The following is a 26,176-nucleotide window of genomic DNA, read 5'->3' on the forward strand; positions in this document are numbered from 1 at the left end:
AGTACTATATACGTCCATGCCCGGGATCTGAACCTGCAAACTCCAGGCCACCAAAGCAGGGCATGCAAACTTAGTTACTACACCACCACGCCTGCCCCGTGGCTGGCCCTTTAGAAGATGTTTGTTGACTCCTGCTGTCAACAAACCCCACTGGCCAAATGGCCTCTGGCCCTGCATACAGTCTCTGTGGGCCTGGGGAGGTCAACTGTGCTCAGTGGTACCCTGTTCCCCTCCCCTTCCTGGGTATGGGAGCCTGCTCTTCTCAGCCCCATGTGGCCCATTCTGGCCAATGAAACGCAAGCAGAAGTGATGTGCGTCACCTCCAGGCTGAGGCAGTGACAAACCCCTGAGCAATTCTCCATTCTCCCTCTCCTTCTGGGGCAACCAGCAAAACTCCAGAGAGTGGAGCCAGGGCCCCTGAGTGATAACACAGAGCAGAGTCCCATCGCTGCTGACCTAAGGTGGGCCTGTAGTGAGCAAGAAACAAACTTTGACATATTGTGCCACTGAGATTTTAGGGTTATTTGTTACAGCAGCATAAGCCTAGATTGTCCTGACTATTACACTGGTCTTTTAGGAAAATAATTAATTTGCATTTCTTAAAGCTTCAAAAGGGTGCACTTGCCCAAAATCTCAATGGGAATTTATGAACTTAACTAGAGAAAAAAAACACAACTAAGATCCAAAGTCTTTTTTTCCCAGGTAGGATAGCAATTCATTCGTACCTCTAAGCATATTAAAGACTCCCCAATATTGCTAATAGTAACAATTATGCAGTGAGAACATTTTTAAAATGCTGATGTAAGGCAAGAGGGAGAATTCGGCCCCATGTCCTTTTCCCTAAGATTCTTATGGCTGGTCAATTAATTAAAAAGGCAGGTGAGCAGGAGAAAATCAAACAAAGTTTAATAACGTGTATTCACAGGAAAAACCCAAGAAAACTGAGCAACTCACCAGAATGGCCAAAGCTGCCGCCTTAAATACCATCTTCAGCTAAAGACAAAGGAAGATGTTGGGTGGACTTGTTTGGGGTTTCAGAGGGGAGGAAGGCAATTTACATGGAGATGGAAATGCAAATGTTTGTTAAACAAATAGGCCAAAAAATGGGCTTGTCGGTGCCTTTCTATCACCCCTATTTTACAGTATACTATGGCTGTCTTATGGTATTAGCGCCTTCCCGGGACAGGCCTTCTCTGTTAAATTCTTTTAGGCAGCTTAGGGGAAGGTCAAGTGTTCTTCCTGAGTCTTCTGAGCCTTTATTGTCTTCAGCTTGAAATAATCCACATACAGAGTGGTGCATCTTGGGGTGGCCTGCCCTGAACCCCATCACCAGGCACTGGGGCAACGGCTTTCCCAGAGTGATCTTATTCGATCTGAACACTATCCTATGAGGTAGGGGTTATTCTGATCCCAATTTTACGCAGGAGGAACCTGAGGCTTAGAGGGTAAGTGACTTCTTCCAGGTAACCCATGGCCATCAAGTGACAGCACTTGGATACACATCCAGGCTTCTCTTGCGGAGCACAGAGAGAAAGCAGAAAAATCAGGACGTAAGGGACACTAATTCACACTGTGTCCTTGCAAAGGGGCAGGTTGAGAAGCACCAAGCCAGCTGTCTGGGCAAGCCTTTCACAGGCTGCTGGAGGAGGAGGCTGGCTCGTGACTGTCCAGTAAGCAAGGACTGGGGACAGACATGTTAGCCCCTGCCTTACGTTCCATCAGCAACCCCACTGCACGCCCTGAGATCATGAAAATATTATTTGATTTACAGCTGGTTTTCTTAATCTTACAAAAATGTAGATAAAATCATCTTGGTCACTTTATTAATTCAAAACGTGCAATCTAAGCAAGAATTTGCCAACTTGATGTGCAAACTTAACCTTTTCCTCCAACCAGATTACATCCGCAAGCCTCTCTTTTGGGGAAATTCTGGAACAATCTCCACTGCTTTCCAGCCCACCTGTGACCACACTCATGGCCCAGGCATTGGAGGATGGGCAGGGCTGAGGGGTTCATTGCCCTAGTAACAAGGAACCCAGTGATCTTCCTAATTTCTTGGGTAGAAATCTCCTCTCTGGCGTTTGACTTCCTGACAACTTTCCTGTGGTATACACTTGTTTTTCAGTGACTTTGGTTTGGTTTTGAGATTTTGCAGGGAAGTTTCATGACATTGTTAAATAACCAGGGATGTCTTGTTACCTGATCAGGTCCTCTACAGAAAATCATCGACCTCTGAGAGAAGGAATAAAGGCAGCTAAGACACTTTTCCTAGTAGCCTGGAATGGCAGTACCACCTCCACGCCGAGATGACCAAGAATCAGTGGATGGTTCTTATTATACCTCAAAGCATTGTAGCTCAGATGTGGTCACTTTGGGGTCCACAGTTCTTTATTTCTTTTTTTAAGGTTGGCACCTGAGCTAACATCTGTTGCCAGTCTTTTTGTTTTTTTTCTTCTCCTTCTTCTCCCCAAAGCCTCCCAATACATAGTTGTATACTCTAGTTGTAGGTACTTCTGGCCCTGCTCTGTGGGATCCCGCCTCAGCATGGCTGGACGAGTGGCGCTAGGTCCACACCCAGGATCCCAACCAGTGGGCCTCCAAAGTGGAATGCGCGAAGGTAACCACTCGGCCACGGGTCCGGCCCCTGGACCACAGTTCTTAGCACTCTGGTTTGCGTTTTGAGATTATTGAAACATCTCCTGGAGTTCTGGATGGGTCATGATGCCCTTAGGCCTCCAGGCCCCATGTCCTGAAGCCACACGGAAGTAGTTCTGGCACAGAGCAGAGAACCGGAGAGGCACTGAGTTGTCGGAGAGGTCTGTGGGCCCCAGAAGGTCCACAGCTGCCTCTTTCTTGACAGCCCACAGGGAGAAAGCCCCCAGCTCAGCGGCTCTAATCAGGGTAATTTTGCCCCCTGGGGCCGTTTGGCCATATCTGGAACCGGGTGAGGCAAGTGAGGAACAGGAGGAACTCTCTCTCAAGTCCTGCAAGTGCCAGGTGCCTCACTGGCCCGCCTTTGTCCCAGCCCTGGCCTGGAGACACTCTCAGTTGTCACGCCTGGGGTAGGGGAAGCTCTCGGCTCCCTCCACTGGGCAGAGGCCAGGGACGTTACTCAACATCCTGCAACACACAGGACGGCGCCCACGACAAAGAATGATCCAGCCCAGAATGTCAGCAGTGCCCAGGTTGACAACCCCTGGGCTAGCTTAGTATATTTAATAAAGAAATGAGAGCCAGCATTGATTCTGGAATTCTAAGCTCTCACACCAGCCAACCGCCAGCTTCCACCGCGTTATAATTACCCGAGCACAGTGAGTTAGCAATCTGAACCTTTCCACAAAACTAGCCCTCTAATTGTTGTGGTTAAACAGGCTCAGACCTCAGGCTGAGCAGGACAGGAAGAGGGCAGCCCCACAGAAGCCAGATGGGGCCACCTCCACAGGGAGCGAGGCGACAGAGCCGGGCAAGAGCAGCCAGACTCAGCCATGCAGTTCCTGTTTGGTTTACAGAGAATACACTCTCCAAGGCCATCCATAAGCAGGACATCATGTTAGGGAGAAAACAAGTAAAAGGAGCTGGTGATTTCAATGTCCGCAACCAGCCACTCAAATCATAAGCCCAGCATTATTTTATTCCAACCATAACCCAGTGACGTGTCACTATATTACTACCCTCAGTTACAATCCCCTTTGGTTGATGCGCAGACTGAGGTTTAGGGAGGTCCGGTGACCCGTGGGAGGTCGTACAGCCAACAGGGACAGTCCTAGGCAGCCCGAGGTCTGCCTTCTGGACCATCAGTCAGTCCACACACCTACTTCAAAACCAGGGGGGACGAAAACGCACCTACTCGTCTGTTCTAAACGCTTTCATTTCCTGGGAGGCCAGAGGAAGCTCTCTTACCGGCTTAACACTGGGCGTCTTCACAGAGCGGGCTTCACATGGGGTCAGCCTTGACCTCAACTCACGTAGACGGGAATGGCAGGACAGAGCCTTTGAACAGCTCCTAGCAAACAGGCCTTGTTTCCAGACCTGAAAGTTCCCGGTCAGGGCCAGTGATGGAGGAAGACACCAAGGGGTCCATTTCATTTGAACAAAAGAGGCCGTGTCAGTTTCAGAACCATCACACTCACATCCTCCTGTGTCTCTCTCAGAGGATCGTCCAAGTGGGAAACGGATCCAAGCTTTGATCTTGGATTGTTGTGTCATTTATTCTCCCATTCCTAATTCGGTCCTCTCAATGGTTTTGCCATAGTCTCTTCCTGGGTCTTGTAAGACAGGACCTAGATTATCCCAAGACTGTTTTCAAACACAAATGAAGAAACAGTATTAAATGTTAAAGATTCCGTCTTGCCCAAGGAGTGTCCTGGCTTACCATGTAAATGGCACCAATGGCTCCTATGCCCGTTTCATGGACCCCGAAACCGAAAGCTGCTCCCTAGAGAATGTCATGGGCTCTCTACCTGCAACGCCCACACAGCGGGTGCACCTCACAGCACCGATGTTAACCACCCTTTGCAGAACCTACTTTGCATCAGGGTCTGGGCTAGAGAAGGTCCCCATACATACGCTGAGAAAATGAACTAACAGATGTCAGCTCCATACCAGCTACCGCTCACCTGGCACGGACCTTGGTGGGGCTCACCTCCCAAACAGGGGCGTGGCAAAGAGCTGAGTGCTTCCACCCCATGTTGGATTGCCGGGATAAAACCCAGTTCCACCGTTAGAACTGTGTAAACTTGGGCAAGCTTCTCAGCTGGAATGTGCCTCAGTGTCTGCTTCTGTCACAAAAGGATAACAAGGAAGGGTTGGCCTGGGTATTAAAAGGGTCAGCAGGTATGAAAGGCTCAGCTCAGCGCTGGCCAAGGGGATCCTCAGAAACAGTGGCTGTTACCACTGACCTTCACACTAACGTGGAAGTGGTATTTGGGATCTCTTATCACAGATGAGGAAGCTGAAGCTCAGAAAATAGATGTGACTCTCTGAAGGTCACACAGGTAGTAAGTGGCAGATGCACGTAACCCCAAAGCCAAGCTCACTTCCTGAATTCAGCCCTCGAGGGGCTCAGTGGGTGACAAGCTGGGAGGAGGGCGCTCACTTTGCTTTTGGTGGCTGCGTGACCTTCGCACGTGTTTCTGTTTTAACTCTAACTTGCTTCTAACAGAAACCTAACTTTTGAGTCTAATGGAGATGATGGCACTGCCAGGCAGCATGTTCGCTTTTTTGCTGATGGCGGAAGCCTATAGCGTAAGGCCCCAGCACCGCCTTGCAAGGGGGTTGCAAGAGCATTTGTGGGCTTGATTTGACGAGCTCTCACTTCAAGGGTTGGGATACCATTTAGTTCCCCACTGCAATGCTGGAGTAGAGGATTTGACGAGAGCGAACCAAGGGGAGAGGGCCTGCTGGCTGCTGACTGCTGGGCGTTACGTCTGGTGGGGTTGCTGCCTCTGAATCCGCCATCATGGACAAGTGGCCAGCTGGGTACAAGCCCACCCCTGCTGTGGTCAGGGATGGGTCTGTCATCAGGAGAGGGGAAGGGATATCAGAGGGCACAACCGACAGCCCCTCCGAGAGCAGACAACTGGCTCTCCCACTCTACCCAAGACTTGCCCGACCTCTCCTCTCGCTGAATCTCCCTACGGCAACCTGTCCACACCCCGCAGTGGCCCCAGTGACTATCTTCCTAACATTGCCTTTTTTGGTGGGCAGTTCTCACCATGACTAAGAGTAAGCGACTTGTTGGCTCAGCCTGGCGATAAATGTTGAATGATTGAAAGAAGGAAGGAAGATGATCTGTTCCGACATCTGTCTGCTCAAACAATAAAAATCATTGCTTTTGTCATGCTTCAGTGGCCAAGCCCCCTTTCCTGCCCTGAACTCCAGGAAGGCAGACTTCAGCTGAATCCCGAGCTCACACAAAGGCCAGGCCAGCAGACCTTTCCATGTTGTTGCTCCCCTTGCTAACATGGGCACTGGGGCCACTGGACAAGGAATCCAGAGGGAATCAGTGGTTTAGAAGGGCCCAGACCTGGTGGATTTCAGGCGGCATGTGAGGATGGAGCATAAGATGGTGACTTCCAGGAACAGGGAGAGCAGCATCCCCAGAGAGGTGTGTCCCCACACCCCTGCCCCCAGGCTCCTCCACAGCCCAGCCTGCGTGCCAGGACCCCATCTCCTGGGCTCCCACTCCTTCCACTTTGTGCATTAGAGCCCTTAGCATATTAATCTAGTTGTTTTAAACTCCTGCTCTCATAAATCCAACATCTCTGTCATGTCTGAGTCAAGTTCTGATACTTGTTCAGTCTCTTCAAACTCCTCTTTGTGCCTTTTAGTACGCCTGGTAATTTTCTACTGAAAGCTAGACAAGTTGTACTGGATAAAAGGAACCCAATACTGGTTTCCAGGGAGGTTTCTGCTCATGGATTTCTGCTCCCAAGTCGGGATTTTCTGCAGCTGCCTGTCCACCTCTCACATTCTGGATGCAGTGGTTTGTTCTGTGACCTCAATCCTCCGATGGTTATTGGTTTTCAGTCTGTTGGGCTTTTGTTCTTGTTGTTGTGTGGATGACAGCAACAACTTCCAAGCCCCCCATGTGCTGGACCAGAAACTGGAAGTCTACCCCTTCCTCTCATTCCCATCACGCTGCTGGTATCTGTCCATGGCACTGCCTCTGAGCCTCAATGAATGGTGAACTCCACCTGGGGGTCCTCTGCCCTCCCCTCCCCACAATTTCTGCATTTCCCACATCTCTGAAGTCTAGCTAAAGGTTATTTCTCTAGTGAAGTCTCCCCTGATGCCCCAGTTGGAACTTTCGATGCTCTTGCTCCATCTCTTTTGGTACAACAGATGCTCCATGGCGTACCACTGCTCCCTGAGTAGTGTCTCTCTTATGAGACTAAAAGCTCCTTGAGCACAGAGAGTGTGGGCCTGGTCATCTTTCTATCCCCAAGAGTGGATGCTGAATGAATATTGATCAGACAGATAAACATGACTTTAGATTTCCATCCAACAGCCAACCCATATCATATGCATTTCCAAAAATGTATCATCTTGATGTTACCAGAATGTCTTTCAGGGAAGCAGGTGTCTCTATTTAGCAAAATATCTCAATAGAGCTGCTTGGGGTAGAAATGAAGACCTCGAGGACATGGGTCAGTGTAAAAGGAGGAGCTTGGAATTAGCTTAGGAACCTGGGAAAAGAAAAAAGACCCAAGAAGGGCAGGGGAGATGAGTGGGAGGGAACTGAAAATCACAAAGGGAGCTGCGAGCTGGAGCTGAGCGAACGGCCCGCAGGCGTTGTTTTAGGCACAGAAATATTTCTTCCCAAAGTTGTTATCATGGCTGCAGCATATCTGTTCCAGCTCCCCAAGCCACTGGCCAAATCACAATGCGTTGTGTGAGTGTATTTATAATGGAAAGATCTGGAACTCCATGTCTGGGTGGACGCAGTGAGAAAAGAAGATTGCAGAAAAAGGTGATGAGTTGTTCCCTAAAGGGAACAACTCAGCAGAAGCAGAAATTCAGAAAATTTGGACATCCCATGACCTGCAGAACAGGTTTGGAGCAGACTAGAACTTAAGAGGCCCAGTTATCATGGTCGACATGTGCACGAACCAACAATGAACAGATGCAACACCGTGTATTGCTCTTCAGAGAGAACCTGATGGCGTGGGCTCCATTCGTGCTGTGAGGGTCAGGACTGGCCACGGGATAGAGCACGAAAGAGAGCCCACTCACAGCACAGAAGGGTCGAGTGGAGGAAAGAGGCCTCTGTGGCTTTGCTTGGTTCTGTTGTATTTTGCAAAGCAGACGCAACAATGACTTCATCTGCCCCAAACAGAGAGAATTGGGGGGACTTGCAGCCATAGTCTGTCAGCCAAGAGCGGCAGCCATGCAGGTGGAGAGCAAAGATACTCAAAGCCACTGGGCCTCCTGGTGCCTTTGTGGTCAGGGGACCCTGAGCGACGGGTCCTCCCTGAGGGGCGGAGCCTGGGCTCAGGGCTGACCCTGCAGTGGGTGCTGCCCGAGCATGGTTGGCCTGGAGGTATACTCTCCCCCTCATTTCTGTTCTTTCTGTCCGGAGCCCAGGTTCTTAGAAGCCTGCGCCCTCAGGTGCCATCTTAGCCAGACTCCCTCCAGCAATCTCACCGTCCAAGACAAGGGCCAACCCAAGAGGATCCCCGAACTCGTAATATGACATTGATTAATTGTCGGCAGACATCCCTAGAGAGCGCATGGAAACTCTACAAAAGCAAAACAAATCCAAATGAAAGGCCCCTCTAGCAGAGGCCAGGGCGCTGAAGTCAGTTGTAACACAGCGTCCGCAATTTGGCTCCGGAAAACAGAGTCACGTGATGCCTGGCTTTGAAAGAAAGTTATTGAATGCTTTCAAACAGTTCAACAACAGCGCTTGGTGGCTTAAAAGCCGTCACTGTACCTGCAGGTATAGATCAAGTTCAGACATCTGATTCCAGTTACCAGGCTCTGGCGAGGCCAGCAGGCTCCGTATTAGACATAATCACTCTGCTTAATGCTTTTTTCAAAGCCCGTGTAATTCACTGCTGGGCTTGCATTCCATGTCCAGGTAGTCTGGCTGTCTTTGTTCTTAAGAAAACAAGCAGCAAGACCAGCAGGCCGAACATTCTTAAGAATCATGAAATCATAGAACGTCAACCCTGGGAGGCAGCTCAGAAATCCAGACTCCAGTCCTTCTGGTTTTCAGAAAAGGTAACTGGCGGAGGGAAGCCGGTGGTCTCTAGGGCCAGAGGAGGCAGGTCTGAAGGACGAAAGGGATAACCCTTGTCGAAGAGCCTGATTCCAGAGCTTACGCGAAATGCTGCCTCCCAGTTTCACATCACTTAGGTTCAACCATAATAACACCCACTATTTCTGTGATTTTTTTCCAGCTTATAAAGGGCTCCCAATTGGAATCTCTTTCAATGTTCACAATACACATCTAAATGCATGGATTATGATCCCCATTTTACTTTTTTTTCTTCTCCCCAAAGCCCCCCAGTACATAGTTGTATATTCTAGGTGTAAGTCCTTCCAGCTCTGCTATGTGGGACGCCACCTCAGCATGGCCTGATGAGTGGTGCTAGGTCCACATCCAGACCCCTTGGCCCAGTGGTTAAGTTCTCACGCTCCACTTCGGTGGCCCAGGGTTTTGCTGGTTCGGATCACGATCCCCATTTTAGAACAGGGAACTAAGACAGAGAGATTCAGCGATTTGCACAAGATCCCAAGCCTTGGGGCTTATGTTGAGGTTAACCATATCTTTAACGAGTTTTGAGAGTTGAAATGTCACTAGTGTGAACCACGACTGCCCCAGGCAAACCAGAGTGTGGAGTCACCCCACCTGTGACCTCAAGCCTTTCCATTCCCATTCAGCTACACTGCCCCCAATCCCACTGTCCGTCACATTAGGCCTCATATTTTTCAAAGGACTTTTATGGTTCTCTGGTACTAAGGGACCCTGTGAGTCAGGCAGGCCGGGCGTGGGCGGCATGTACACAAGAGGAAATGCGACGTTCAGAATCGGCTTTATTGAGGCCATGTGGAATAAGGATTTGAGCCGGGTGCAAAGCCAGAGTCCCTTACTCCTGCTGCTCGGGAATTCTCCCTCCCACGTGCATTTCCCCAACCACAAAAGGGGGGAGTAAGGATGTATTATTAATAGACCGCTAACACGTGAACCAAAAACAATTTTTTTAAGAAAGAGAGAGAAGTGATGGGAAGAGAAGAGGCACTTCCTGGGAGTCAGGCCTCCAGGCAAATTCCTAGAAGGCCAGCCCGTGGGGATGGGCTCTGGGACAGCAGTCCCCACGCTGAAGCTGGGTGGAGATGAATCTTCATGTTCCACAGACCGTGGAGCACACGTCAGCAGTCCCCTGAAAAGAGAGTGTCAGCCTGGTTGTGTTGGCTTTTGGGACCAAATCACACTCTGAATCAGGACCCAAAATCTGGCGGCCCACAGGAATCGCCCGGAAGCTGAGGCCCCCCAAGATCCAAGACTCGGAGTCTGGTTTGAACCAGATCTCCACGAGATTCCAGGGGGCAGGCTCGTGGAGGCCAGGGATCCCAACAAGGTCCCATTGGTGTCACAACGTGTGTAAAAAGAACTTCTCAAATCTCCCTTTTATTTCTAATGAGATAATAAGTGGAAAACCATTTGCCAAAGTAAAAAATAAATTAGATAATTACTATTTTCACCAAGCGCTTTTAGGAAGCAGTTCTAGGGTATTTGGGTAAAGTGTGGATTTGAGCAGCAGAAGACCTGAGTTGAGATGCTGGTTCTGACTCTAAAGAGCTGAGGACCTGAGGCAAGTCGTTGATCTCCCCAAGCCTTGGTTATCCCGACTGTAAAATGATCGTAATGATGATGACCATCAAATGGGCACTGCAGGGCTGTTGAGAGAGTCCAATTATGTTATGTGTATAGATCGCCTCGTGCACTGGGGGCATTGGAAATGTGGTAGCTTTAGAAAGATTGTTTTGCTCTCATTAGCTTTGGTAACTGGGGCACCTCGCGCTGTGAGTGCACGATTTTACTCAATCACCATCTTAGCAGCTCAGTGAAGCCAACGCAGTTGCCATACTTTGTCTTGCCCTTTGCGCCCGGCCCTGCGGACTAAGACAGCAGCTGGCTGTCCTGGGTCTAAGGCAATTGAAGGAACACAGGGTGGTCCTTCTGTTGAGTGTTTTCCCAGGTCAAGCTCAGATCCAGACCCTCTGCGGAAGGCAAGGGAGTTCGGTGAAATCTCTTGTGGTGAGTGAGGTAGGAGACTCACCATGACAACACAAATCTAAACACAAGGGAGGCATTGGAACAGCGTGAGAGGACTTCAGAGGTGTGGTCAGGAATGTTTGGTGAAGGTGTAAGGGTCTCAGCTAGATTCTGAGGCGCAGGAGACATTTGTGCATGTAGAGATGGCTGGAAGGGCTCTCTGGGTGAAGGGAACAGCACAGATAAAGGCTCAGAGGGAGGTCACAGTGGCCCTACATCTGGGCAGTCAGGAGAGTTTCCTGGCCTGGTTGACGGTGTGCCCTCACTCAGGGAGAGGGGACAACATGAGGCCAGCCCTGCCAACCCCACTCAAGCTCCCCTGCAGATGGGGTTGCCAGGGAGCTGAGCTGGGCCCTGCTCCTAAGCCCTGTGGGGCATTTCGTCCCCCAGGGAGGGGCTGACCCTAAACCAACAGGGCCGCCCCACCTGGGTCAGCTCTAGGAACATCCTTTGCACAGTGGGCTGGGAGTGACAAGGGGGCATCGGCCCTGTCCGTTCTTCTTCTGGTCTCTACACCTACTGCTCACATTCAGAGCCGAGGATGCCCCAAGGACCACAGCTTTGGCTTTACGATTAAACTACAATGAGCCCCAACCCTGAACACCCAGAGATGTTTACGACAAGAGTTATCAAGTTTAGACTGGAGGGTGTCTGGACGCTAGAAGGTGCTTGGAGGTGCTGGACGGGATTGGCCCAGATGAGAAGCCACCACGAGGTCAAGGTGATATCTCAGCCCTGGTCTTTCTGGAGTTATGTTTGGATTGGCCACCAAAGAGGGTTGGTTTTAAGGGCAACAGGACACAGCCTTCCTAACCTCCTGGAAGACACGTTCCACTTTGGTTTAGGGCTCAGGGCGGGCTGAGGGGGGCCAGTTTTCTTCCTTCAGCATTCCAGGTTGTGCAGCCTCACGCCTCCTCCCACTAGACCGTATGAGCGCTGAGTTCCTGAGCTCTTAGGTGTTGAACACATGGTCTTGCAATCACAGGCTTTGGATTCTAAGACCATGAACTTCAAGAGTCATATTAAGTGTTGACTGTTCCTGTCCCTGCAAGACAATGGCTGCCTGGGTTGAAGAGAGAGATGAGATGCGTGGAAAAGAAAGTAAAGCAATCCGTGTTCCAGGGCTGATCCTATTCCACTGAATGTAGGCTCCACGGAGGAGGCATGGGGCCAGGGCTTGCTCACCTCTTGGTCATCCAAGCCTGGCCCTTGAAGGTGCTCAGTGAATAGTGGTTTAAGGAGCAACGTGAAGAGAACTCTAGATCCAAGTGATGGCAGATGTTTACGCGGAGCTTCAGCAGATCGTAGCAGAGGTTCTGGATTCCTAGTCAGCCCTCGGTATTTCTTTCAGCCCTTAACTTATCTCCAGGTAGAACATTCATCAGGATAGAGACTCTGTTTTTACATAAATCATAATATTGCCATTTGGAGTCGAAAGCATAGGAGAGCTATTGCGCCCTGTCTCAGGGAACAATAGGGTTGCCACCAGGGTGCCTCACCAGGATTCCTCAATCAGGTTCTAGGACACTCATAAGAAACCAGGTTCCTAGGCTGCTGAACCAAACTCTCTGGTCTTGGTCCAGGGATCTGCATTTTTCCGGGCTTCTCAGATGAATCTAGTGGACATTGACATTTGAGAACCAGCCTTGACTTCATCCAGCAGCATGGCCATTCCCCCACTGGGGCTCCCTCTAGGGGACATGGTACTCAGGGGTCACAGTCACCTTTCCCAGGGCCACCCTGTCATTCCTTTAACCTCTTTTAGTGTTGGAAGCATTCCAGCTACCAACAAATCCACTGCCCCCAAAACCAAGTAAACCAGGAAGAGGGACACAGGTAAGACCAAGCATATGATTGATGGCAACATTTCCTGTAAAAAAAGAAAAAACAAACCTTTCATTTATGTATCTAGTGAGCAGAGCCAACCCCACAGCCTCCATCACAGTGAGCGAGCAGGTTTACAAGCTCTTGAAATAAATTTAAGCGGCATTATGGTGTAATTATCTTTTCAAAACTGTATTTCATAGCCCGAAGGTTAGCCTCCATCAAGGCCATTCCCAGGGCACCATCCACCCACCCCGCAGGGCAGCCAGCCAGTGGGCTCAGATAATCCCTCAGCAACCTTTGCAACCAGCTCTTTATTCTTTCCCATGTGTTCCTACATGCCACATTCCTCCAGCTAATTGTGGCCGTGTGTCCTTAATCTCAGCAATTAGCCTTTATAAAGAGACATATTTTACCTCCTGAAAGAAGCTTTCTTAGGTGACAAGAGAACTCACCCCTCCAGTTGCCCCACCACCGCCCCCACCTCCCCAGCAAACCTGGAGAACGTGCAGATCACTAAATTTCTGAAACCATGCTGGAAGGATAGAAAGACAATTAAAGAAGAATCTGGAATCAGACACCAAATTCAGTCCCATTGGTTCTGGTGAGCTACTCAGAATCTCTCTGTAAATGCGTAGACACAAGGTGTCTCTTCCTGCAGGATTAGATAGATGGGCAGGTCCCAGGGCCAGCTATGGACTCAGCACAGGGAACCCATACTGTCATTGATTAATTGCCTCAAAGGAGGTTTCAGAAGCACGTAACTGTTTTTCCAAATTCTTTTTCAGTTATGTTAAGAGATGCAATCACCAACCGCCCTGAACGGGTCGAAACCCCACCACAAGAGCCACACCTGCACAGACCAGCCAAGAAGTGCCCAAGAGACGACATTTGCTTCATTTTAATGTTAAGATCTCCACCCCAGGAGGAGCTTAGGCCTTACTATCATAACATGCGATGTATGTGGAAGCACGTTTTCCAATTGCCCCTGCGTAAGCAAATACCTAGCTCTACACATGATAACGAAAACTCCCTCTTGAGTATTCATTCCCCATCTGAAATAAAAGGATCCTGCTTTCCCTTGCTTGGAGAGCCACAGCTTTGGGAAATAATACTCCATGGGCTCCTTAGTTGCTGCGAATAAATCTTGCTTTGTGTGACAACTACTCCTGGTGAAGGCTTTGATTTCAACTCACCAAGAAGCAGGCCCACTTTGGTTCAGTAACAATACTGTGCACAGGACATAGATGGGAAAGAATACTCAGGCCTTGTCCAAGGGCATGGAGAGCCAGCTCTGCCCATTGTCCATGTGTCTGCTGCGCGTCTGGATGACAGAAGGTGGTCGGTATCTGGGGCCACACTGCTGGATGCATTCTGCCCCTACAGGGCCACAGAAAGCACTTCCTCTCACCCTCACCAGGCTCTGCTTGTGGATTTGGGCAGGTGACCCCAGAGGGCCTTCTGATCTGGGGAGCTTGTGTAGGTTCAGGGCTCCCACCCCACTTGTCTGTGCATCCACTCCACAGGGCTCTTGGCATCTTGGCAAAGCCCAGTTTGGTTTGTTGCTCACTGCCCTTCCCTGGAACCTTCCTTCCCAGGGCTACTTGGGCTGGGAGGGGCTGTTCACAGGGAGGAATCTGAGAGACCCCAGGCCTCGACATCTCCACCACATCTGGGTTAGGGGAACGAGACACGTGCACAGTGGCCCCAGGAGCATCCCCATATTTTCAGGAAAACGATGCAACTTGACAAACAGGCATTCAAGCTACCTGTTCATAAATTCATTGGGATGACAAGGGGGAAGGATGTTCCCAGAGACCCAAAGCCCAGCCCTTTGCAGAGAGGTGGGACCTCAGACCGTCCTCCCCTTAAGAAAGGGCCACTAGCTGTTGTTTGGCTTAAAGGCAACAGAAATTCAGAAGCAGCAGCTTCTCTGCAAGGAAGCCAGGCAGGGGCTCAAGAAAGAACCCAGGCATTAAGAGCATGAAGAAAGCACCCACAGTCACCCCCAGGCCCGCAGCTGCTTCGTGACTCTGGATCCCCCAGGGCATGACTTCCAGCTGGACACCAGCAGCCCTTCCATCCTGTGATGCACACACTCACCTGTGGCACAGTTCTGGGCCTTGATTGCATCCTTCCTCAGATTCCCCAGCTGTTTTCCATTCTTTTCTGGATCAAGGATGCATGAAGGTGATTACCATGGCCTCTAAGACCTGCCTACAGCTTGAACCTGCCCCACCTGTGAAGGGCAAAGGTCATGAAAGCCCCATCCCCAGCCCAAAGCACTAAGCCACGCTGGGGCAGAGCTGACCGCAGGATTTCGGGGCCCTGGTGTCCCCTGCAGCCCCTCCCGGCTCCTCATCTCTTCCAGCACCAGCTGTCGCCTCCCTGCCAGCAAGCCCTGTTCAAGTGTCCGCCTCCATTTTGAATTGTTTTCACTAGCGCCATTATGAGAAACAGATCAACGGTAAAGAAATCCCCCGACTGCAAGAAAATGGCAGAAGTGGGTGATCCCACGGTCAGCGAGCCCTCTTCTCTCCAACCTGTGAACGTGACTGAAGCTCAGTTAAGTGGAATGCTCAAAAAATGAGGCGTTTAAGTTCATTTTACTGTCTAGTTCAAGGAGATCATTGCAAACTCTGGGCTTCTGTGGAGAAAACCCCAGTCGCTCTGCTTCCCTTAGTCTATGTGGTGGAGTCAATATAATTTACTCTTGTTTTTCCACATGAGAAGCTCTGTGCCCTGAGGTCACCATTCCATGATGATCCCACAGGACCCGGATGTGGGGCCCCACTCGCCTCTCTCTGACATCACTTGGAATGTGGTTGACATTTTTAAATCTCTCTTCCGCTTTTCCGCCTCTCGTCTGCTTCTTTCTCCATAGCACTTACTTGTCGAGAAAACATCCTGAAAATGTTAACTGAGGATTCTGGCTAGTTGTTGTGCCTTTTAATATAGGTATTATTATAAGATAAACAGTGGTCTGGAGCAGCCCTGCCCCCTAGAACTTTCTGTCCCGATGGAAGTGTTCTCTGCGTTGTCCAATATGGTAGCCGCTTGCCACCGCTACGATGGAGGAACTGGACTCTCAATTACATTTAATTATTTTGAATTTAAATAGCCACACAGGTGAGTCGCTAGCGCCCTGGACGGCACAGGAAGTCCATGAGGGGCAGGATGACAGCATCTGGAATGAGGCGATCCAGACTCGAGCCCTCACTTCAGCACTGATTTGTGGATGGGAGCAAGTTAATTTAACGTCTCATCCTTAAAATGGGAATACAACAGCCCTAACTCACCATGTGGTTGTGAGGATTTAGTGAGACAACTGATGGGAGCCCCATGCTCGCAGTCTGGCCTGGTGTAGGTTCTCCAGAAAGCCTGGCTGTGGGTTCCCCTGCAACCCAGGGCAGGTGGCGGGGTGGAGGGGAGGTTAGATCAGGGGAACTTCGGCTTCTCCACTCTCCTGGTTTCTACGCTCCGTCACTCCTTTAGACTCTTTCTGACTCAGGTGTTTCAGTGGGTTGAATGGTGTCCTCAAAAAGATACACAGGAGAAGTCCACGTGAAGACGGAGGAAGAGACGGGAGTGATGCAGCCCCAAGCCCAGGACCACCTAGAGCCACCAGAAGCTGGAAGGGGCAGGAAGAATCCTCCTGTGGAGCCTCCAGAGGGAGGTGGCTCGGTGACACCTTGATCTCGGTCTTCTGGCCTCCAGAACTGCAGGAGATTAGATTTCTGTTGTTTGAAGCCATTAATTCATGGTACTGGGTCCCAGCAGCCACAGGCAGCTGATACAGGTGCTATTAGTTTGCCTTGCTGAAAACCAGGCTTCATTCTTTGGTGTCTTGCTTCTTGGGAAAAAATATTTAGAATGAGTGGACCCGCCATATGGGTTTAGGCCCATTAAACAGAACTGACGCATTCAATTTGGTTTGACTCCTTGAAAGGGGTCAAATGGCTTAGCCTTGTCATGAGGATGCAGTTCAAACAGGAGACCTTAGGGAAGATACAGCAGGACTCAGAGATGGCAGAAGGCCAAGGGTCATCGGACCTGCCAGGGGATGCCCGGGACAGGGCAGCGTCACCGTGGGGGACAGAATATGGGGACTTTAACAGGGGTAGAAGTCCCACAGTCTATGCACTTGGAGGGGAAAGAAATTCCGTTTTCATTTTCATGGACCTCAAACAGAACATCAGTGCTTCCTTGCATCAGGACCACAGGCATGAAAGCATGTGGCGTTAGCCACACTTGTGATTGTCGAAGTCACAGATATTTTTATGTTGCATTTCAGTTGTTGCAAGTATCATCAGTACCTTCCATGCTTATCTCTACTTTGAAATTATAATACTTTTTAGACTGCTCAATTTGTTTTTAATATGTTAACACAGAAGCACATGGGTTACCATATCACAGTTCTGAGGTTTTGTAGTATTTTGTTAGTATTTGTTAATTATTTCAATATAATGGTTTCCTTTGTAATCCCATGTAATTTCCTTCACGCATTTAAAGTCCTTATTCTGAGAAGGAATCCTGACAGTCACCGGGCTGCCAAAGGAGTCCTAGGCACAGAGCAGGTTAAGAACTCCTGATCCGGACATGAGAAACCTACGCAAATGTTGTTACGTCTCTTTCAAGACAAGCTCTGGGCAGCTGGCCTTCCTTAAAGATGCATCATCACATGAAGAAGATGGTGACCCTCCCACGCACCCACAGAAGCAAATAGATTTCTCTCCATCTTTGTGGAACAACGCAATTGACCAAGAGCTGCTAATTTCCACCACTTCGGCACAGGTCCACTGCCCAAAGGGAACAGGCATATTCATCTTTGTGAATTGTTTTACTGTGACGCTGCCTCATTTCCAGGAATCAGGCAGTAAAAACGATGTATTTCTGTGGTTTGGCATTTGGAGCTTGCTCTGGCTTTGCTGGTTACTGCCAACATCTGCAAATTATTATGTGCTTAAAAAAAAACCAACCACCACCACAGGCTGCACCCACAGTCCCCGGCTGGGCCAGACCTCCTGTGGGGCCACAGGCAAGTCCTGGGGCCAGGAGGCAGCTGGGTCAGGACCTCGGGTTTCCTAGTAAACCTTAAAGACTTTTGGGACTCGAGCTAGGTGCGCCATACTTGTGTGACGGTCTCTCAGCTCGTAGGTCCTGGTTCTCACGTCATTCGTTCATCAATCTGAGGAAAGGAAAAAATGCTGTGGATGCCCAAAATAAAAATTACTCAGCGTGTACATGTCCATGTCAAGAGACGTTTGGTTCCTAGACCCGTTTAGCCTAAGGCCGCCAGAACAAGGGAACACAGTCTGTGGATGCTGGTTTCTAAATGCAGAAACAGAGGCTTTGCCAATCATGGAAAACAGCTCTAACAGTGTGAGAGGCCCAGGCCTGGTGCTCAGAAACTTGGCAGTACGTACGACTCGCACAGGAATGCATCCCTTGCTAGTCTGAGCCGGCTGGCTCTCGTGACCGACTGGGAACAACAGAGCAGATGTTCATGTGGGAAGCGAGCCGCGCCCGACATCTGTCCTGTGGTGGGGAGGCCTGTGTGCTCACTCATGGGGCTGGAGTTCCCTGGTGGGCGGGGCAGACAATTAACTGGCTGCGTCACAGCGAATCTAATTACAGGGAGATGGGGTAAAGCCCTGTGTGATAAGCAGCTCCACGGCCCCGGGGGGCTCTGTCATTTTTCCTCCGTTAATCTTCTCCATAACTCACATGAATGTCATAGTGGTTATTTAACAAGAGTGTGGGTGGATTCGTGTCACTTGTAACTGGACAGAAAAGCCGAGCCCCTGCTCATGCGTGGAAGGGGAGGGGGCTGGAGCAAACCTTTGAGCGGAGGGTGAAATGAGGACCTGGAAACAGAGACTGTAAAGGGTTTTGGTGAAATCAGATGCACATCGCAAAGCAGTACATCACTAACCCGAGGATGGTAGACTCAGATAGATCACATAAATGATGAACAGGGCAAAGGAGTGATTCCAGGACGACTTCCCGGAAGAGGCAAGCTCTTAAAAGAGATGATGGGCACAGTTTGGGGAGAGAAATAGGAAAAAGAAAGCGAACCGAAGCCAAAGAAAGGGCAAGAGCAGAGTGAAAGGGGCAAGAATCCAAAACCACACAGTGGAAACCGCCAGACAAGGAACCTGACTCAAGGAAAGAGTCTCCTTCAGAGATGACGCCTGATGGGGAAAGACATGCAAAGGGGTAGAAGTCCACTCCAGGCTGTAAACAAAGGTCTGATGACAGACACCCAACCCATGTTTGCAACCCAAGTCAAAGCAACCAAGCCCTCCATTAATGTCACCCAAAATCCCTAAGACATTGAATGTACGGACACCTGTCTCCCTGGTACACCTAAACCTGATGACACCTAGGATTTGCACATAGTAGGCACTGAGTCAACACGTGCTGTCTGACTTCGGAACTTTGACCTCAAACTCACCACCTCTGTTGCTGTGGATGAGCTGGATGAAGGAGAGTTTAGTGAATGTTCAGGATGGAGATAGTGCATTATCCTAAGCAACAGACAGCATACCTGGTTTCTTAAATATGTGTGCATATTAGATCACATTGAAAATACTTTGTATTTTCAGACGTACAACTGATGGAGTGGGGGGGTGGCGCGGAACACATGTCCCCTCCGAGCGGGAGGAGTATATCTGAAAGCCACAGTTCTAAGAGGGTGGAGGCTTCCTCTTCCCTGCATATTAGACTGACATCGGCAGCTCGAGGCCCCTGATCTAGTCACCTTGCTGACAGTATCTCAAGCAATTATTTTAATTTGAGACTTCATAATGACAATCAAAAGATTACTTGAGTATGACCCCACCAGGGAAGGCATTACACAGAGTGCAGTAAGTAGAAAATGCAATGTGGGCTTATCTGCACACACACTCACACCCACAAATACACGTGCATAAGTTAGGAATATCTGACGACGTGTTTTTTGGTGTCATCAAGCCTGTGGTGGCCCGGGAAATAGCTGCCCCTGGGTCTGGCCCCGGGTCTCCCTGTTTTTGTGCCTGGATTCACTAATCATGGCAGACCTTCTGTCTGCACCCTGCTTTTGTGTATCCAGCTCCGCTGGATGTTGGAAAAGCCCCTTCCTTGAATTCAGGACCTGAAATTCATTGCAGAGAACTCTCAGTATTTCTGTCTGCAGTCAAGCGAAGGTCCTTCTGTTACTTTCTGGGTCTGCTGTAACAAACCGCCATAAACTGGGCAACTGAAACAATAGAAATGTATCATCTCACAATTTGGAGACCGGAAATCCAAGACCGAGGTGTCCGCAGGGTTGGTTCCTTCTAAGGGCGGTGAGCGAGAAGCTGTCCCCTGCCTCTCTCCCAGCAGTCCTTGGTGCTCCTCTGCTTGTAGACGCGTCACTCCCATCTCTGCCTCTGTCTTCACATTAAAAGGGTGTCCTATATTTCTTGCAGCAACCCTACCCCCTGCCACAGGCAAATCGTTGATAGGTGTCGGTTGGTCATTCTTCCCCATCTCTGTCCTCTCTGCATCTTCCTTGAAGGCCAAAGGGCTTCTGGTTGAATCCTCGTGGGGGCGGGGACCCTGTAAGATATGGGAAGTGGCAAAGGAACCCATATGGACTTTAAAGTTTCTAGCAGATAATTCCCAAAGTAAAGAGCTCACGTGGACATTTCCAGTTTTACATAAAATTGTTTCAGCATTGTACATGTCATGGTTTTCAAAGTTGATTTCCATTTCCAAACTGCTCTGACAACTCTCTGCGAGGACTCGCTAAGATAATCCTCTTTCTTCGCAGCCAAACCTGATTGGGGAGGATGTTCTTGGGCTGGGGGTCCTTTCCAGTCTCCGGTCCTGTGCAGTTAATGCAGTTGGAGATGGTTTCTCCGCGGTTCCGTGACCGCCTCCAGCCAGCAGCTGGCAAACGCATTCCTCGTCTCTCGGCCCATGAAGAGAGCTGGCCTTCTCGCTCGTCGCCCTCCATCCCTGCCCTCCCCACCTCTGTGGTCACCGATGGCTCCTCTGGAGACGTTTGGGATCCGGACGTCAACCCACCTGAGCAGCCATCAGGGACTCTGAGGTCCACTTCTGCCCACAGCCCTGCTCTGGACTTCTGATCTTTCACATGCACAGTGTCTGCCCCACCGTTGCTCCATCTTAAAAATGAGAATAGAAATGGCCCTTTAAAAATACGGCTTTTTTAGCGACGAGAATGCATATAATTTCCTAAAACCAAAGACCTAAAATCTGCTGGCTAATTTCCAGGGCAGTTGCATCTATTCCTGACTTTCCTGTCTGCCCATCCCTTCTTTGGGCCACCTCCCACTGCCACTGCACAGCTGTCTCTCTCCACATAGAGAACTGACCCTGAACCGTCCTGGATGGAGCCACCGCTCCCTGCAGGGCTGCCAGCCGCCGTTTTGTTCGCTGCAATTGTCGTTGGCAGTTCGGAATCCCATGACTCTCCCTTCCCCACCCCTGGGCACGAGGAAGCTTTGTATCGTTCTGACTTTTTGCAGGAATGTCTCAAAGCACAAAGAAAATTGTAGGTGCCCAAGACCACGGATGCAGACAATAGGTGCCGTACCGGAGACCGAAGCTTTGTCCCCGTGGAAGAGGCAGCGGGTGGGGGTCAGGTGGGCACTTGGAGATCAGTAAAATGTGAGCAAGCTAGGCGGCGGATACACGCAGAAATATGTCCACCGGGTGAGTGAGTTTGTCTCGTTATCAGTCAGATGGATGTCCCTGGAGATGGGAAAACAAAAATAGATCTATGCTGAGCCTGCAAGCAGAGTGCTGGGTCTCCACCCCAGCAGAATTGGAGGGGACCTTATCTGAGCCCCCAGCTGTGACCCCTGACACCTCCTCTGGCCATCACCTCCCTCTCAGGATCATGGTCCCTCTGTTAAAAGAAAAAAGTGATTAAAGTGATAAGAATAAGGGAAAGACTTTTTTTTTCTCAACTGGAAAATGCATATCACATCGTGCCCTGCGAGCCTGGGCAGATAAGACTATGGAACGACGCAGTTGATTACCCCTCTGAACAGAACCGCGTGCTGGCGTGGCGGTCACTGTGGTCTGAACACCAGGCTGGTGTCAGGCTGCTGATGTTGCAAAAATGAAAACTCCAAGAAAAGGAGCCTAAGATTGGAGTCTGCAGAGGATTTGTTTTTGACATCAGGATCACATGCTCCTTTCATGTTCTGCTCCAAAAAATCCCACGCTGAGGCTCAGAGGGACGGGCACATCCAACAGCGTTTAGGTGGCCGTTCAACGGCTCCAGAACCTTCCTCCTGTGCTTCCCCATCAATGCCATGGGAGTTTGGCCCTGCCTCGGGAGTATTTTTATGGAGCAAAAATGCACAAAGAGTGATCACTGGGGCACTTACCACCTAGGCATTTTCTGGGGAGTAGTTGCACCAGGCTGCTCCTAAAAAGGGCTTTTGCTGTTTATTCTTCTTCCTAACTTCTTTCCTCAACATTAGATCCAAATCCACGGAAAAAGCTTAAAACCACCATTTCATTGACCTTTCCTGATCCATCAGGGAGAGGTGCTTTTGGCAAGAGCCCCACGAGTGCAAGCCATGTTGAAATCAAGGAGCTGGACAGCTGCTCCACGCAGGGCAGAGAGAAGCTGTTCACACACCTGCAAAGACAGAATGTGGCCACAGACTCCCGGGTTTCCCCGAGAAGGAAGGAACGAACTTACAAAAATGCTGCTGGGAGGTGCACTTTTGGAAACTGGATGTATAGGGCTAGCTAAACATCACCCGGTTCTGGGCACACCAGACCTCAATGGGCATAAGAGCCGGCCTTTCCAGAAAAGGGGGTTCCAGGCCAATTCCTTCCAGTGTTTTCTGCCAGGTGAACACGCTCTTAAGCGAGTAGCCAGTAAACACCCTGAACCCCTGAAATGAGGCTCTTCAGAGAATTCCACCTCCGTTCCCAACGCCTCACCCAGAAACCCTTCAGCCAGTTTGAGAGAGTGTGGGCCCCCATAGAGCGTGCATGTGTGTGCACGCGTGTGCGGGTGTGTGCATGCGTGTTAACGAGAAGCACCTTGTTCGGAGTTAGTCAAAGGCTTTAGGAATCAAACGTGGCTTTGAGCTTCTCCGCGGCAGAGCACACACTTGGAGAGAGGCCTCGAACGGTCAGGACGGGGGACCAGAAGGCTGGAACATCGCCCATGCAAACCACCCCAGCTCTGACGTCAGGGGCCATGCTGGGTACTTCATTTCTCTGTGTTTGTTTTTCCTTCCATCTACAAAAACGGAGAAGCAGAAGGGAAAAGAATATGAGACCAAAAAGGCTTATTATTCCCTGAACAAGAGGGTCATTGGGATTGACTAAAGTCAGTGAAACGCTTTGAAGATTAATGGGCCCATATAAATGTTAATTTGCTCCGAGGTTTCTCCTAGGACATGAAACAGCACAGAAGACATGCATATAAAACGCAGTGTGGAGTTGCTGGCTGAAATTAATGTCTGTAAGGGTCTCTTTATCAGACTCAGTTGACGCCCCAGCAGAGGGGTGCAGAGGACCAGTCTGGCGCTGTTCCTTTTAGACATGAAAGTGGGACTGTGGGTTGACGCGTTCTTCTGAAACCATCGTTGCACGGCAGGCACAAACACCAAGGTCAGGAGGTAACGACAGTCCCTGTGAGTGGGGGGACCAAATGGAGCCTTCTGGGGGTCTTGGAGAGTCCCTTGAGGGGACTGAGACAACAAAACCCCTTTTGTTCACCACCAGTGACAGCGTGCGTGGTCTGCCCGTCTGTTCCTCACGAGATGACAAGACCCAAGGTGGCTCAGTAACCACAGCCCTTTCGAGGGAACCCTAATTAAGGGGCCAAGAGCTGGAAAATCCCACCTCCCCACAAAGTCAGGGTGCTTCTGTGGGAGCACCCTTCCCCTGACAGCCAGCGTAAGAGCCCAGCCGGCCTCAGCAATCCTCGCAGAGAAATAAACATGAACCCAGAGTAAGAAGACATTACATGCAGCCACGGTTTCACCAACCAGGAAACAGCACGGCCTCCCTGTGGCACAAGGGTGCCCGGCGACCTTGAAGTGACGGACGTCACATCATTTTCACGCGCCTCCTGCACGCCTCCTTCTGTGCAGGAACGCGGCCGTGGAGGAGGCTGGGGTTAGGAAACCCGAGGCGGACCAAGGAGAAAAATCAAGAAGGAGTGAATAAAGTGTTAGAGCGTTTTAGGCGAAGTTTACATACTCTGTGGAGGTGTGTGAACATGACACAAATGGTGCAAATAGTGTGTGTCTTAGCTACGGTCGTGGGCTGCACTGTGTGCCTCCCAAATCCGTGTGTTGAGGCCCTGACCCCCAGTACCTCAGAATGTGACCATATTTGGAGGTGGGGTCTTCGCAGAGGGGACTGGGGTGAAATTAGCCGTTAGGGTGGGTGCTACTCCAACCCCGCTGGCATTCTTACAAGAAGAGGACATTTGGACACACAGAGAGGCACAGGGGCGTGCGCACAGAGGGAGGACCAGGGGATAACACGGGGAGGAGACAGCCGTCCACAAGCCAAGGAGAGAGGCCAAGGAGGAGCCAGCCCTGCCCACACCTTGACGTCGGACTCCCAGCCTCCAGAACTGCGAGCAAATGAATTTCTGTTGTGCAAGCCACCCAGTTTGTGGTATTTTGTTACGGCAGCCTTAGCTGACTAATACAGCTGCCATCAGAGAGCCAGAGGCCATGGGGGTCCCACCAGCCTGGACACCTTGGGCACCACACGCCCACTTGGGGTCCACTCCTGGTTCCCCAACACCAGCTCAGGGCCACAACTCCATGGTTCCAGGAGCCTCGTTGGCAGCAAGAGGCAACGAGGAGAATAATCACCTGAGGTGTCACCTCCTCCAGGCAGCCTTCCCTGACTGCCACCCCCTCCTCTGGACTGGACATCCCATGCCCCTCCTCCAGCCTCTCAAAGAACCCCAGAACCCCATGGATTAGACCGCTCTCGGCAACGTGTGGTAATCCCCAATTCCCTCAGCCAGCTCCAGGAAGCCCCAGTCCTGTGTTCTTAGTTCTCCCCTGTGTCCCTGCACCTAGCTCAGGGCCCGGCACTGGCTGTGCAGGGTTCTTTCATCCAACAGCTGCCAGCTGATGGTGATGTGCAGGCCCTGGGGAGAGAGGAGCAGCCCACAGGCCTGGTCCCCGCAGAGCTGCCACACCAGCGGAGGAGGTGGCCGAGCCCAGAGCCTGGCCCACATAGTCCTGCCTGTGCCATCGGAGGAACGTGTGAGGCACGTGGGAACACAAGGTCGGGCCCCTCATCCTTTTAGCATGATCAAGGATGACCACCCCTGGGACAGTCCCATGGAAGCTGAGACCTGCGGGGGGATGAGGACATGGTCAGAAGGAGGAGGGAAGAGTGTTTGAACAGAGGGAACAGCACGTGTGATGGCCCAGAGGTGGACAAGGGCAGCTCCGGAGCTGGAAGGAGTTCCGGATGGCTGTGGGGCAAAGCTCCAGGAGCTGGAGCAGAGTTTGGACAAGGCTGGAGAAGTTAGTAAGGGCGAGACATGAAGCGCCTTTGGCAGCCAGGGTCAGGGCTGGGAGAACCTACTGAGATGTGAACGGTCAGGTGGGTACAGTTCCTGGGGGCTTTCTGTTGGTTCCAAGCCCTCTGGGCCAGTGGCCTTCAAATACCATGACCCCAATCTGTGGCATTCTGCCCCTGAGGACATCCAGGGGTGGGAGAGGACTGGCGTGCCCGGGATCTCCCTCACTCACTGGGTGAGGCTTCAGCAGCACGGAGCCTAGCAGAGCCTCCTACCGGCTCTTCCAGGGATGGGGCCCGAGGCGGGGGCCACAGGCTGACGTGACCCTCTGTGCATGCCGGGCAGCTGGGCAGGGAGGCAGCCCAGGTGATCCCTGGTACTGTGCCCATCCACTCTTCCTTGGGGCCTCATTCTACTTCTCCCTCTCCACCTGCCCCAAAGGAGAGGGTGAGATGGAAACACCAGGCACTTCAGGAGTCAGGCGCCAGCCCTGCACTCCACACGGTGGAAGACCCCCGGGCACTTGTCAGAAGACGACCAGTCTGGTCTCTGCTCTGGGAAGACTCCAGCCTGCGGCCCCAGGGGATGCAGACAAGCCTCTGCTCAAGAGGCAAGTAACAGCGCAATCTGGTCCACCAGGCAGGAAAAGTCACGATGGCTGTTGGAGAGGGAAAAAACATCACGTTGTGCTAGGGTGTCCTTGGCGGCGATGAATAGCATAGTCACAGGGGGCAATTCATTCCAGAGTCTGGCGGAACTGGGGAAGCTGACAAGGATAACATGAAACTTCCCAAACAAAAGGAGGAAAAGGCCAGGATAAGGGTTGGGGACATTTGGCCCAAAAGTAGCGGAAACGATCATTTCCAACTACTCTTGAATGTGCATTTCCCAGTATTTGCAACAACTTGAGCCTGTCCCATGATCTGTGCGCCCCGATCAGGGCCAGGGACGTAGTTTACAGACTCATGTTTGGGGATGTCATCCTGCATATAGTTACATCGAGTGCGGTATATTTTGCAGATATTCTGACATAAAAACACAGTGGTTGG

At 50.8% G+C, this 26,176-nt stretch overlaps 1 long non-coding RNA gene across 5 annotated transcripts in view; it reads right to left on the reverse strand.

The window, feature by feature from the left end:
- Positions 1-889: 889 nt before the first annotated feature.
- The window catches only part of LOC123278323 (uncharacterized), an 80,796-nt gene continuing 55,509 nt past the window's right edge, over positions 890-26,176 (reverse strand). For 2 of the 5 annotated variants that reach the window (XR_011495413.1, XR_011495412.1), the window contains 3 exons: positions 22,664-22,865; positions 21,994-22,250; positions 890-21,349 (listed from right to left, as the gene is read on the reverse strand). This is a non-coding gene — a long non-coding RNA (uncharacterized lncRNA). The remainder of the gene's footprint in view (positions 21,350-21,993; positions 22,251-22,663; positions 22,866-26,176) is intronic. The other 3 variants (XR_011495415.1, XR_006515664.2, XR_011495414.1) reach the window with 3 other exon arrangements.

This window comes from Equus asinus, chromosome 18, assembly GCF_041296235.1.
Source record: "Equus asinus isolate D_3611 breed Donkey chromosome 18, EquAss-T2T_v2, whole genome shotgun sequence".
Classification (NCBI taxonomy): domain Eukaryota; kingdom Metazoa; phylum Chordata; class Mammalia; order Perissodactyla; family Equidae; genus Equus; species Equus asinus.